This window comes from Rhinatrema bivittatum, chromosome 19, assembly GCF_901001135.1.
Source record: "Rhinatrema bivittatum chromosome 19, aRhiBiv1.1, whole genome shotgun sequence".
Taxonomy (NCBI): Eukaryota; Metazoa; Chordata; class Amphibia; order Gymnophiona; family Rhinatrematidae; genus Rhinatrema; species Rhinatrema bivittatum.
Genome location: NC_042633.1, coordinates 35,453,830 through 35,467,626, shown reverse-complemented (window position 1 = coordinate 35,467,626; position 13,797 = coordinate 35,453,830). Strand labels below are relative to the sequence as shown.

At 44.7% G+C, this 13,797-nt stretch overlaps 1 long non-coding RNA gene across 1 annotated transcript; it reads left to right on the top strand.

The window, feature by feature from the left end:
• The first annotated feature begins 4,640 nt into the window (after nt 1–4,640).
• LOC115080512 lies at nt 4,641–13,697 on the top strand. Its single transcript, XR_003853584.1, has 2 exons — nt 4,641–6,434; nt 12,310–13,697. It is a non-coding gene; the product is annotated as an uncharacterized LOC115080512 (long non-coding RNA).
• The last annotated feature ends 100 nt before the right edge of the window (nt 13,698–13,797 follow it).

Below are 13,797 nucleotides of genomic sequence, written 5' to 3'. Positions count from 1 at the left end.
CTCAGAGAGAGCCACTTATGGCTCACGTTCAGTTTCTGTTTTATTTAAACACACTTCGATGTGATTTTTATTACGATAATTTTTTTTTATTTTTTTTATCAGGAAAACAGCAAGTGCACAACGCCTGTATCCATCGTAATTCAATCAGCACCAATCAACAGCCAATACAAAGTACAGAACAATATCCCCAGCCCTTACATTATTATCCCGCCCCGGACAATGCTCGGATTTCCACGTCTCCTAGGGCTTCCCTATATCTGTAAAGGATCCAGCCCGTTTCTCCGTATTGCCCTGACCTGCCCCATCCCCTGTGCATCTCATCCGGACGGCTGCAGGGCCTGTGACATTGCTGGACCGGCGATCTTCTTCCATTCGGCCGGAACCGAACATCTCGCAGCCTTAAGAACCTGAGACATGAACTGCTTGACCTGTGCAGGAGCCTCCTCGATCGCCGCATTAAACAGCAAAACGTTAGATTCCCATAGGAAAGCAGAGCTCCTCAGAGTCTTTACGAACTGCTGAAGGGCTCTGCATAAGGGAGCGATCCCCACACAGCAGCATCACACACGTCCCCCGGTGCCTTCCTCCCCCCCACCTTCTCCCCTGGGCCGCGATCGCTCTCTCTGTAGGGCTCTTTGCAGCTCGCGGCCGGACAGAGGGTGAGATCCTGGGACCCGGTCCCTCCCTCTCCGCACCTTCTCCCCTGGGCCTGGATTCCTCTCTGGGGTTCTGTGAATCTCCTGCTCGCCGCGAAAGAACGGCCGGGACCGGGCTGTGCCCCGCCTCCTTCCCCTGCCGTCCAATCGCATCAGCAGGAAGGGGCGGGACTGCAGCAGCAGAGCTCTCTCTTGTGATTAGGCTGCGACCCTGCCTGTCTCGCCCTCACAACCATGGCGGAGCTGTAGCTTCCGGTCGGTGACCGACCGCTCGGCCGTGCGCTCTGAAAGCGGGCAGCGGCCGCCCTGCCGGGAAAAGGTGCTTAGCACAGAAGGAGCAATGGGGGCTAAGGCTGGGGGGAAGCGCGGGTTCTGTCCCAGGCATGAGCTGCGCTTTACGGCCTCCCCCCTCCCCAGGCTTTTAGCTTGCAAACCGTGCAAATGTCTCCGGGGTTTAAGCGGCTCTTCCCGCCAGCCTGCTCTCACTGCTCCGTGTTCACGGTCTGATTGCGACTGAGGTGTTCGCATGGAAACAGAAATCGGTTAAATAAATGAGCGAGGGATGCGATGTGCGTGAGAAAGAGGGGAGGGGGGGGGGAGCGGTAAACATCGCACACGCGGAAGCCAAAATCTGTCCTGGGGGCTTCCTTTCCCAGGGCAGTGCTGGACGGTTTCTGCTGGCAAGAGATGGCTCAGAAGCTCCCCCGGAGCCCGTGTCTAACAGCCCCTGCTAGAAACCCATAATCTGTCCACTTTTAATGTTTGTTTCCATCGGTGAAGAGATTTCAACGTGCACTGTGTGTGTTAGAAATATTCTTTTATTTTAAGAGAGAACATTTCATTCTTGTGATTGCGGGCGAGTAACTGTTAATCACTGGAGGGTGTAATACAAGAGAGTCGTGGAAAGAGGGGTAAAACCCCGGAGCCTCTGTCCCCAGCTGCCTGGAGAGTGCAGAGCCGGCTGTGAAGGGCTGGTCCTTAGGCTGGAGTCCTGTGCTAGGAGAAGAATAAGGGGTAAAAACCCGGGAGTGGTGGCTCCGTTACAGGGATTCGCTCGAATATAGGAGGGCGCGGGTTCGAGTCTAGCTTAGCCAGAAGCTAGGTGGGGGCCAGTATAGGGAAGCGGTGCGGGTGGATGGGGAGGAGGGGGTCAGTTAGACCTGTGTTCCAAGCATATTCCGGTGAATACCTCTAATGAGAAAGAGCCTTAATTAATAACAAGAAAGAGCCACCAGCAGACTGGGCCTTTTACTACTTTCTACCAGGAAAAATGGCCAAAATTTTACCAAAACTACCCCTATCTAGTCCTTGTGATCATTAACATCCTCTGTCGCGGAGAGGATGCTACAACCCACGGTGTTACGGAGTTGGTGGGGCTTCGAACCCACAATCTCCACGATACTAACCCGGCTCCCAACCCTTGGGCCAGCGAGGCTTTTACACCAACTACTTTTCGGAACTTTTATTTGACCTTTTCAAGGAACAGCAACGCCTCCCCCAACCACCTCCGGAAAGATAACTTTATCAGGAGCACTACTGCTTTCCAGCATCCCCCAGTGGCTCAGGGCTCAGAGGGAGACACTTATAAGTCACAAGTCCCACGGTTCAGCCTCTGTTTTATTTAAACACAATGGGATTTTTGTTTTGTTTTTACAATAAACTTTTTTCTTTAGAAAACAGCATCATAATGCAATCAGCTAGAATCAACAGGAAATACAAAGTATAGAATATCCTCAACCATTATTTCATTACCCCTCCCGCCCTTGACAATATTAGGATTTCCACTTCCACAGGTTTGTAAAAGCATCTGGTCTGTTTTTTCCTTATTGCGTGACATTTTCTATCCTGTGCATCTCATCCGGACGGCTGCAGGCCCGCGACATTGCCGGAGCGGCGATCTTCTTCCATTCGGCCGGATCCGAGCATCTCGCAGCTTTAAGAACCTGAGACATGAACTGCTTGACCTGTGCAGGAGCCTCCTCGATCGCCGCATTAAACAGCAAGAAGTTAGATTCCCATAGGAAAGCAAAGCTCCTCAGAGTCTTTATGAGCTGCTGAAGGGCTCTGCATAAGGGAGCGATCCCCACACAACAGCATCACACACGTCCCCCGGTGCCTTCCTCCCCCCACCTTCTCCCCTGGGCCGCGATCTCTCTCTGTGTAGGGCTCTTTGCAGCTCCTGACCGGACAGAGGGTGAGATCCTGGGCCTCGGTCCCTCCCTCCACGTCCCCTCTGCCCGCGCCTCTCCCTACCTTCTCCCCTGGGCCTGGATCCGTCTCTGGGGCTCTCTGAATCTCCTGCTCGCTGCGAAGGAACGGCCGGGACCGGGCTGTGCTGTGCCCCGCCTCCTCCCCCTGCCGTCCATTCGCAGCAGCAGGAAGGGGCGGGGCTGCAGCAGAGCTCTCTCTTGTGATTAGGCTCCCACCCTGCCTGTCTCGACCTCACAACCATGGCGGAGCTGTAGCTTCCGGTCCGTGACCGAGAGCTCGGCCGTGCGCTCCGAGAGCGGGCAGCGTCCGCCCTGCCGGGAAAAGCCGCTCAGCACCGAAGGAGCAATGGGGGCTAAGGCTGGGGGGAAGCGCGGGTTCTGGCCCAGGCATGAGCTGCGCTTTACGGCCTCCCCCTCCCCAGGCTTTAAGCTTGCAAACCGTGCAAAGGTCCCCGGGTTTTAAGCGGCTCTTATCGCCAGCCTGCTCTAACTGCTCCGTGTTCACGGTCTGATTGTGACAGAGGTGTTCGCATGGAACCAGATATCGGTTAAATAAACAAATGAATGAATGACCGAGGGATGCGATGTGTGTGAGAGAATGAGCGGTAAATATCGCACACGGGGAAGGCTAAATCTGTCCTGGGGGCTTCCTTTCCCAGGGCAGTGCTGGACGGTCTGTGCCGGTGAGAGATGGCTCAGAAGCTCCCCCGCAGCCCGGGTCCAACAGCCCCTGCTAGAAACCCATAATCTCTGCACGTTTAATGTTTGTTTGCATAGGGGAGGAGGTTTCACCGCGCACTGTGTGCGATAGAAAGATTCTTTTATTTTAAGAGAGAACATTTCATTCTTGTGATTGCGGGCGAGGAGCTGTTAATCACCGGAGGGTGTAATACAAGAGAGGGGTGGAAAGAGGGGTAAAACTCCGGAGCCTCTGAGAGTGCAGAGCCGGCTGTGAAGGGCTGGTCCTTAGGCTGGAGTCCTGTGCTAGGAGAAGAATAAGGGGTTAATCCCCGGGAGAGTTTGTACCCAGCTGACTGGTGGCTCAGCAGCTCTGTCCGATGGCTCCGTTACAGGGATTTACTCGAATATAGGAGGGCGCGGGTTCGAGTCTAGCTTAGCCAGAAGCTAGGTGGGGGCCAGTGTAGGGAAGCGGTGCGGGTGGATGGGGCGGAGGGGGGGGTCAGTTAGACCTGTGTTCCAAACATATTCCGGTGAATACCTCTAGTGCGAAAGAGCCTTAATTAATAACAAGAAAGAGCCACCAGCAGACTGGGGGTTTTACTACTTTCTACTAGGAAAAATGGCCCAAATTTCATAAAATTTCACCAAAACTACCCCTTTTTGAAGGGAGAGGATGCTACACCCCACGGTGTTACGGAGCTGGTGGGGCTTCAAGGTTACTGAGCTGGTGCAGCATCCTCTCCGCGACAGAGGCTCAGTAACATCCTCTGTCGGGGAGAGGATGCTACAACCCACGGTGTTTCGGAGCTGGTGGGGCTTTGAACCCACAACCTCAACGTTACCGAGCTGGTGGGGCTTCGAACCCACAACCTCAATGTTACGGAGTTGGTGGGGCTTCGAACCCACAACCTCAATGATACTAACCCGGCTCCCAACCCTTGGGTCAGCGAGGCTTTCACACCGAGTCCTTTTCGGAACTTATATTTGACATTTCAAGTAGAAACACCGTCCCCCCAACCACCTCCGAAAAGATATCTTTACCAAGAGCACCACAGCCTCCCAAGATCCACCGGTGGCTCCGAGCTCAGAGGAAGTCACGTATAAACCACAGGTCTCACAGTTCACATTCAGCCTCTGTTTTATACACTTCGATGTGATTTTTATTACAATAATTTATTTTTTTTTATCAGGAAAACAGCAAGTGCACAAGGCCTGTATCCATCGTAATTCAATCAGCACCAATCAACAGCCAATACAAAGTACAGAACAATATCCCCAGCCCTTACATTATTCCCCCGCCGCGGAGAGTGCTAGGATTCCCACTTCTCTAAATCGGTTAAATAAATAAATGAGCGATGCAATGTGAGTGAGAAAGAGAGAGGGTGAGCGGTAAATATCGCAAGCGGGGAAGCCAAAATCTGTCCTGGGGGCTTCCTTTCCCAGGGCAGTGCTGGACGGTCTGTGCTGGCAAGAGATAGACATGGGCTCCGGGGGAGCTTCTGAGCCAACAGTCCCTGCTAGAAACCCATAATCTATCCACTTTTAATGTTTGTTTGCATAGATGACAATGGAAACTGTGTGTGTTAGAATGATTATTTTATTTTTTTAAATTTTATTTTTATTAGTTTTAATCAATTAACATAAGCATTATTTCACGCCTTAAATTCCGGGCAAGGCTTACAAACATTTCATCTGGAAAATATATTATTGCTTGCTAAATTATATACTAAAACAATATTGAAATTTTTCATACAATGACATTTTAATTCCATATTTTCTCTCAAAACTCCTTGCCTAATTACTATGCAATGTGGGGAGAACAAATATAGAAATTGGAGCAATATCTCTTAAACATTACTAGTGCAGAGAAAAAAGGGAGTAACAAGGTTATCTAAATAATACCGGTATTGTTTGGTGGAACAGCCCCTTATTCACTCCTTGAATTCAGGAAATGTTCAAGTTGCTCTGGCTCCATGAATACATATCTATTATTTTCTATATCAAGTATACATTTACAAGGAAACTTTATCATTATTTTCGCACCTAACTGGTGAGCTCTAGTGCACAGAGACAGAAAGTTTTTCCTACACAATTGCATTGATCTAATAATGTCCAGATATATCCATATTTTCCCTCCAAGGTAAGGCTTGTTCCTATTGTAGAAAAACTCTTTAAAACCATATCCCTTTCAGCAGGTAACAAAATCTTCACCAGCAAATCACCTCTCTTTTCAATTTGTTCCTCCTGGGTTGTCTCAAGAAATCCAGACAGGTTATCAAACGGGGATGGGAACTCTGGACGCTCCCCTCGGTCTTCCTTGTCCTCTGTCTCTCCCCCACTTCTCTGTACTGAATCGTTGGCATGTTACTGTGGGAATTATGAGCTTTGCTGGCTGGCCGTATCAGGATTTAACACTAACTTCCCTTCTCCCTGACCTTTGCATTGAATAAAGCATTACTTGTGCTTAAGCCTCTCTGCCTAGGAGAGGATACCTGACTGTCATGTATTTCTCTAGCTTATAATTAATCCTGATTGCCTGAAAGAAAAGCTAGTTGCCCCTAGTCAGATGCAGGACAAAGACAGGAAGTATAGGATTCAGCAGCGAATGAAATGATCCGTACACACCCCCTGAGCCAAGCCAATAGTGTAGTGATACGTCTGTTGCTATGTGGAGAGGAGCCAATGATGTGATGACACATCATCTGCCTTTGTATGAATGTACAATAAAAAGAGGGCCCTGGGGAGTGTCCTTCCTTTTTCCTGCCTGCCATGAAACCTGCCTGATGTGTCTTCCTTGCCTCCATATTCAATAGCTGCTGATGATAAATTCCCTGCTCATTTTGGCTGGTCATAGCTTAGGTGTGCACCGTTCAGCAGATTTGCAATCGTGAGTATTTTTAAAGTACTTTTTAGTATTTTTTAAGTATTTGTCAGCAAGTTTGTTCCCCACATTTGTGAGCATGGAAAGTGATTTGACTGTACAGCAAAGGCTTCTTGCTAGAGGGCTGCAGAAAATAATCAAGAATCATTATTTCATCACCAGAGGAAAAATAGCAAAAGTTAAAATAGGGGACTTAGAAAAACTGATAAGTGAAATAGCTTGCCGCTGCCCCTGGTATTCAGAGGCTGGAACTCTGAATATCCAGGACTGGATTTTAATAGCCAACAGTCTTCATATGGCCTCAAGGGCCCCCATAAAGCAATTATTAATCTGGCAAAAATGTACAGAGGCCATAGAACACATAGGAAAAAAGTCTCAAGGCACCATCTTCAATTCATGTGCCTTTAGAAGCAGGCAGTAAAGAAGCAGGCAGACTCAATCAGCATACCCTTCCCCCACCTTATCCATAAACTCCCTCAGACAGCAAATTCTTTGTATCCTCAGCTCCCCATACCCACACCCAAGACACAACCCATTCACACCTCCCCGCCTTCTTTACAAAAGCAGCCCTTGAGCACAATTAAGCCACAACCTGGCCTGGGAGGGGCGGTTCCCATGGGAGTTTAGCAGAAACAGCAAAAAGAAAACCTTACAGGAAAAGAATTATTAGAAGGACTTCAAGCCTTTCTCATCACAGAAAAGACCCATGAACTAAGGGGGACAGAATATGAAATAGAACATCTGGGGACACACACTCACAAGGCACCGTCCCCTACCATGGCTCCTGTGGCTTTCTCTGTGTCCACCTCAGAGAAAAAACCCCAGGAAGCTAAAGACACTGAAATCAGAGAAGCTAGCCTCCCTCCACCTTACCCGCAAGCCCTTCCCCCACCAACCACCAACTCCCTGTACCCCCATTTGCCATTGCCTGAGACAGTCATTGATTCTGCATCACCGATTTGTCCAGGTAAATTACCATCTCAAACCGCTGCTCCCGGTAACAATTTATGTGCCGCGGTCAGCATGGGATTTCACCTAGAGCAAGTGAATGAAAATCTCATAAGGGAGGAATTATTGGAAGGGATTCAAGCCTCTCCCATTACAGAAAGGACCAAAGAACTAGGTGAGACAGAATATAGCTGGTCCGCCCTTCCCCATAGTGTTCTTAGAGAACTCTGCACAAGTATCAAGGAGACAGAATTTCACTCCTCTTACATCCGAGGGTTACTAGAGAGATCCCCCAGGTCTTCAAAGAAATCAGCGTATAAGACCTTGGGCCAGGCAGCTGCACTCTTGCGTTACAAGCAAAGAAAATATCAATATGAAAAAAATGATTTAATTAGACACTTCAATGACCTATTGCAGACCAGATTAAACAGAGTAACTGAGCAGACAGGGCAGACTAAGGAGTAGTTTCTCTTGGTCTTTGATATTCAGTTACAGAAAATCTGCATACTTTGAGAGCATTTCCCCCACAAAGTGTATGCAGAGCCTTATGTTATAACTGTACTGACACTTGAACAATATACTGTGTAAATTTCATGTGAATTTCCCTTTTGCAAAGTTAATTTGGCTCACATTTAAAATGACTCCATTTCTCTGAGATTTAAGTTTATAGCAATTGCTTGCATTGCTAGCGCACAGAACTTGTAATTTTCCCTATAGAACAAAGATAGAATCCGTTTGCAAGAGATCAGCAAGTCCTTGCCAGTCATTGTCTCTGGTTGATGTTATCTAGATTGTTATACAATGCTGTCTTTCAGTCCCTATTGACTGAAGGATTAATTCACTGAATGAAGTTCTCTGCTCTGTTTCTTTTCTTTTGAGAAACACTGTTCCTCCCCCTCTTACTCTGTCTTTCTGTTATTAATTCTTGGTTGCCACTCATGGGGGGGGCAGAACTTTTGAAAAGAAAAAACTGGACTTAGCACTGCAGTTTCTCTCCCTAGTTTCTATATTTTGTTATAACTCTGATACATTTCTTTAACTGTGCTTGCAGCTTTCAAAGGGGGGCACGAGACAGATCAGATCTCCTGCTGATCCAAATCTTTTCCCTCCACCTTCAATGCATTTCTACACTAGCCCTTCCTCTCACTCTCTTTCTGTTAAATTTTTTTTTTTTAATCTTTATCCATTTTCACTATATAATTCATATATTAATACATTACATAGTTGTAGTAATAACAATGAGTGGTTTATAAAATGCATTGTATACTTATTTCCTACAATGAGGAAAAAAGAAAAAACAAATTGACAAAAAAAAAAAAACAAAATAACAAAATTAAACCACTGCATTTAATTATCAATCATATTGGAGGGTCATTATTCTTGAAAAATGGGAGATTAACAAGAGAAACAAATCATTCAAACTATTGCATTCCCTATATCTTTTTCTTTTCTTTTTTGCCTTGTTAACTAGAAATTGGGGTAGATGTCGGCACTCTAACTTGTGCCACGAATTTCTTTAATTGATCTGGGGCAAAAAATATATATGTTATCTTGTTTCTGTATTATGCATTTACACGGATAGCGTAATGTATAAGAATATCCTAACGAAATTACTTCCTGCCGAAGCCCCAAAAAGGCTTTACGCCTCAGTTGGGTAGGGGGAGCTAGATCCAGGAAAATTTTTATTGATTTTTCATAATAGGTAATTGGAAACTTACTAAAATATTTTTTCATTACAGTATTTATATCTGTGGTGGCATAGAAGGTAACTAACAAAGTTCCCCTATTTATTACATTAGCTGCGGAGTCTTCCAAAAAGTTGGTTAGATCTCCCTGAAAATTCTCATCTCTAGGCAAACCATTTCTTGTAGGGAGAAAATAACAGCTATTAACAGTAGGAGATCTATCGGAGGGAAATCCTAATTGATCAATAAAAAATTTCTTTAAAGATATTATTGGATCTTCCCCTACAATTCTGGGGAAGTTTAAGAATCTTAAGTTAAATCTTTTTGTATTTTCCAACATTTCTAATCTTCTGCCAATAGCAGCCCTATCTTTCACCACAGCGACATTAAATTCCAATGTCGTTTTCCCCTGATCTTCCAACAGCTTAACTCTTTCACTTGTATCTTTTATTTGCTTTTGAGTCTCAAAATGTTCTTGTTCATTTTTCCCATTTAACAAATCCATTTTTCTTTCCAAATCCTTGATATTACTTGACATGCCTGCCATCAAATCCCATAGCATTTCTAGTGTCACTAGTGCAGGGCGGGATAATGTGCCTGGGGACTGGTGGTTTGGCACATTGGCAACCCCAGAGAGGGTGGGGAAAACTAAAGACAAGCTTCCGTTTCCCCCTACTACCTTTAAGGGGGAAATTAAGTTGTCGTTTTTTTTCCATTAGGGCTATTAATGTGGGAGCATTCATTTCCCACACTTAGTCCAAGGTGTTCTAGGTTCTCCGCAGTCATTCCAGGCACTATTTCCTTTGCCCTTTGCACTGGCGGTAGCCCGATGTTGGGGCTAAGAGAGGCCTCCTCTGTAGGCACAAGTGGCCCTCCCTCACCCCCTGGCACACCAAAGTCCCTGGTCTCTCCTTCTCTTGGAATAGGAGGAGCCATGAAGCTGGTAATTTCTTGTTGCAGCAAAGATGGCATTGGGAGAGAGGGAAAAACTCTCACTCTGCCTTTTCGTTTAGGAGGCATTTTGAAAGAAATACAACAATCTGCTCAAGATACTACCCAGCTTCACTAATGCAATTTAATTTAACTTTGGAATAGTTGACCCCGAGAGAGAGGAGAGAATATAAGATGGTCTTTGGGCGATTCCGGCGAAGTCCGGCAAAGTCCGTAGTTGAAGCGTGCCCCTCGAGCACGTGCGGCTCAAGCTGCGCGCCGGCTCTGCTACGCGCCGCAGCACGTCAGATTTTATTGCCGCTTCCGGGTCTGTCGGGTCCGCCCCCTCCACAGGAGACGTCTCAGAGCAAGCAGCTGGCCTGAGAAAGCTCAATCAAGCCCAGCAAAGGTGGTAAAAAAACGCCAAACAGCATCTCTGCTCTCCTCTCTCTCACCCTCCCTGTTAATCTTTTTAATACTTTCAAACTTCTTTAATACTGAACAGCGTGTTTAATTTCCTATTCTAATAATTATATGAAGAAATTGTATTCTGATATTCCACATTGAAAGTAAGCTCAGAGTATTATTGATTGAATTTATTGTTTCAGGTTGCAATCTATAAAGTAATGATGGTGTCTCCACTAGGAGGCGCTATGCTATTCTATCAGTTATATTATATTATTATTTTAATAATTCTGTTGTATACTAGTTTTTATTTTTCAGGTCTACAGTCCTCCTGTCTTAAGGAAACTTCAGTTTTATTTTCTTTTTCACAAATTTTTACAGAATTCTGAACCTTAAAATTTTTACTGACAGAGGTTGCTACATCTAAAGCAATCACTCCCAAGCCTTTTCTTGCAAATCCAAATTGATTTTATTAAATTGAATAATAGAATTGATTTATCCAAGGTTAAAGTAAGAATTTCACTTTAATCATTACCTTAGTAAATGTTTTGCTGTATGCCAGTTTTTAATATTTTCCAGACTGACAGCCTTCCTGCCATGAGAGATGTGAAGATGAACACTTTGCAGCTTATTTTAACATTTTTCTAACACCTTTTGACTTTTGATCCTTGATCTGATTTTGTTTTTGATACCTTTTTGATAAGATTTTTAGCTCAAATTATGTTATCTGTTGTCTGTCTTGATGCCAAGAAGACTATGAATGAATATTTGCAGGATGAATGAATAGGAATGTGTCAGTCTTGTGTAACATATGTTTAATGTAATATCTAATATACTTGTCATTTGTGATTCAGCCTACTACAAATGACTTTTCCTTTAAATGATCAATTTTCATTCAGTAAAATAGCATACATTATTTATTTATTTATTTATTTAAATACTTTTCTATACCGAAGATCATGTACAAGTACATATCGGTTTGGTTTACAGTGAACCAACAGTTGGAAATTACATCAAACAATATGAACATAAGATAACAAAAAATTGTACAGCAAACAATATGAACATAATTAACAAAATAGTACAAGAATAGAATTATAGTTGAACAAGCATAATGAGTGGAATAAGGAGAAATATCAAAAAAGGAAAACATGATAATCAGCACAGGGAATACATTATAAAGGTTACGGGGAACTTGTAAATTGATCACTGCATAAAAACTTTCTTGATAATGGGACTACCCTCTGTTCTGAAACTGGCTCTATTTACTGCAGCCATTCCTTTGCATGAATTTTGTCAATAATTGAACATTAAATACTTATTTGGCATCCCCTACAACACCACAGGGCAAGCCATTGGGGAGAGAGCCAACCATACCCTTAAGAGCTCTTGACAAAACAAAAACAAAAAGGAGGGAATGCCCCTGGACTTCCCCCTAAACAGGACTGGCTGAACAAAGTATTGTTTACTTTAAATCATCTGAACATATCAAATTCAAATAAGACCACAGCCATGGGTAATCATTATGGGACTAGGGTTAGTCACTCACAGCCATCAGTTTTGTATAGAATGTTTAACCCTGTCTGGGACGGTCCCGTTCCCTTAACATAGGGACGAGGATATGCTTCTCTGCTTGCTCCCACAGGTCCACTTTGGGTGGGTTCCAAGCCATGGAAAGGTGTCCAGGTCTACAGGACCCGATCCCCGACTTCTCCCTGAGCCTCCACAGCCCTCAGAAGGACAGAGACCGGACTCCTCGCAAAAAGCAGCACCACATGACCTGGGGACAGATCAAGGCCCCATCCAACCAACCTGCACAACTCTTGGAACAGCAAGGCCTTGAGAAAACACCAGAGAACTTATTAGCCGCCTTTTCTTGCCTGAATGCCAACTCATTAACAATTGTGTTCTAGGGGGGAATCCAAGATGGCGCCCTGAGAGGGAGTGAATTCGAATCGCTCCGGATCCACGACGGGCAGGGGCAAGGCTCTAACCGGCGCCTGTCGGCAGAGGAGCTGAGTCACAGGCTGATGAAGTCATCGGGCATGCTCAGCTGGGTCGTTCAGACGCCGACCGAAAGGCTGGAGAGGCAGGAGAAATCCTGGAACCCTGAGGGACCGAGGAATCGAGCAGAGGAGTGGAGGAGGCTGCTGAAGGACTCAGAACAACGGGAGAAGCGAGCGGTCCCGACAGAACCAGGGTAAGAACCCTCTCCCAGCAATTGAACAAACCGGCGGTTATTACCCTGGATAACATCTGGGAACTAATGGTGAAAATGTCTACCAAACTGGATAATCAAGTCCTGAAACTGGATGAGATTGTGGCTAAGGTTGGTGTACTCGAACAGGACACTAAGCAAAAGTTTTTGGTGCAAGATAATTCTATAAAGAAAATCAACGATGATATAAAAAACCTCCAGTGTATTAATGTTACAATGGTCTCAGAAAGGATTTCATCTTTAAGAAGAATTGAATAGATAGAGAACTATATGAGACATTTAAATTTGAGACTGTTGAATTTCCCTATAATTGCAGGGGAAATACCCTTATTAACCTTTAAAAAATTTGCAATAGAGGTTTTGAAGATTCCTCAGAGTGAGATACCAGCTACTAAAAAGCTTTTCTTTCTTCCCAAGAGAAGTAGCACGCCAATCACTTTTCCCCCTCAAGAGTCAGAATTTCATAATCTGACTGATTACTTAAACTCTAATGTTGAAATTATTGATCGTGCGGTGCTCTTCGTGACCTTTTTTTGAAGAAACAGCTGTATCTTTGATAATGAAGAATTTTAAAAATATAAATGTTTCTTTTTGTGGAGGCCTTGTTCGGATATATCCCGATTTCGCTAAATCTAAGCAGCAGCGTAGAAAATAATTTCTACTTATGAAACCTGAGACCATAGCAGCAGGGGGTAGCTTTAAATTACGCTACCCCTGTAAATGCATAATACAACTGGCCAGTAATACATATGTTTTCTTCTTACCAGTCCAGCTGAAGGATTTTTTATCTGGTAGGAGACCACCTGAGGAGTTGTAATGAGGTCAATATGTAAAGGCGGCAGTTACAGGGCTAGTAATTTGCAATTGTTTCTTTTGTTACTCCTCGTATAGTTTCCTTTCCCTCCCCCCAAATTTCCTATGTAACAAGAAAACTATGTTTGTCAATAAAATCTTTTGATTTTGTTTCTGATAAGGGCAGGAATGGCCCACTACCAACTATATAATTTCTGTATACTCCGATACAATGATTTATTGTATATTTTTTGAAAAGTTGAGAAATAAAAAAAAAAAAACTGTGTTCTGCACCCTCCTCCTTTGCCTTATTTCTCCAGCTATGGTGATTTCAGAACAAGGACTCTGACTGTACAACATGTACATGCTTGATGCACAGAACTTTTCACAC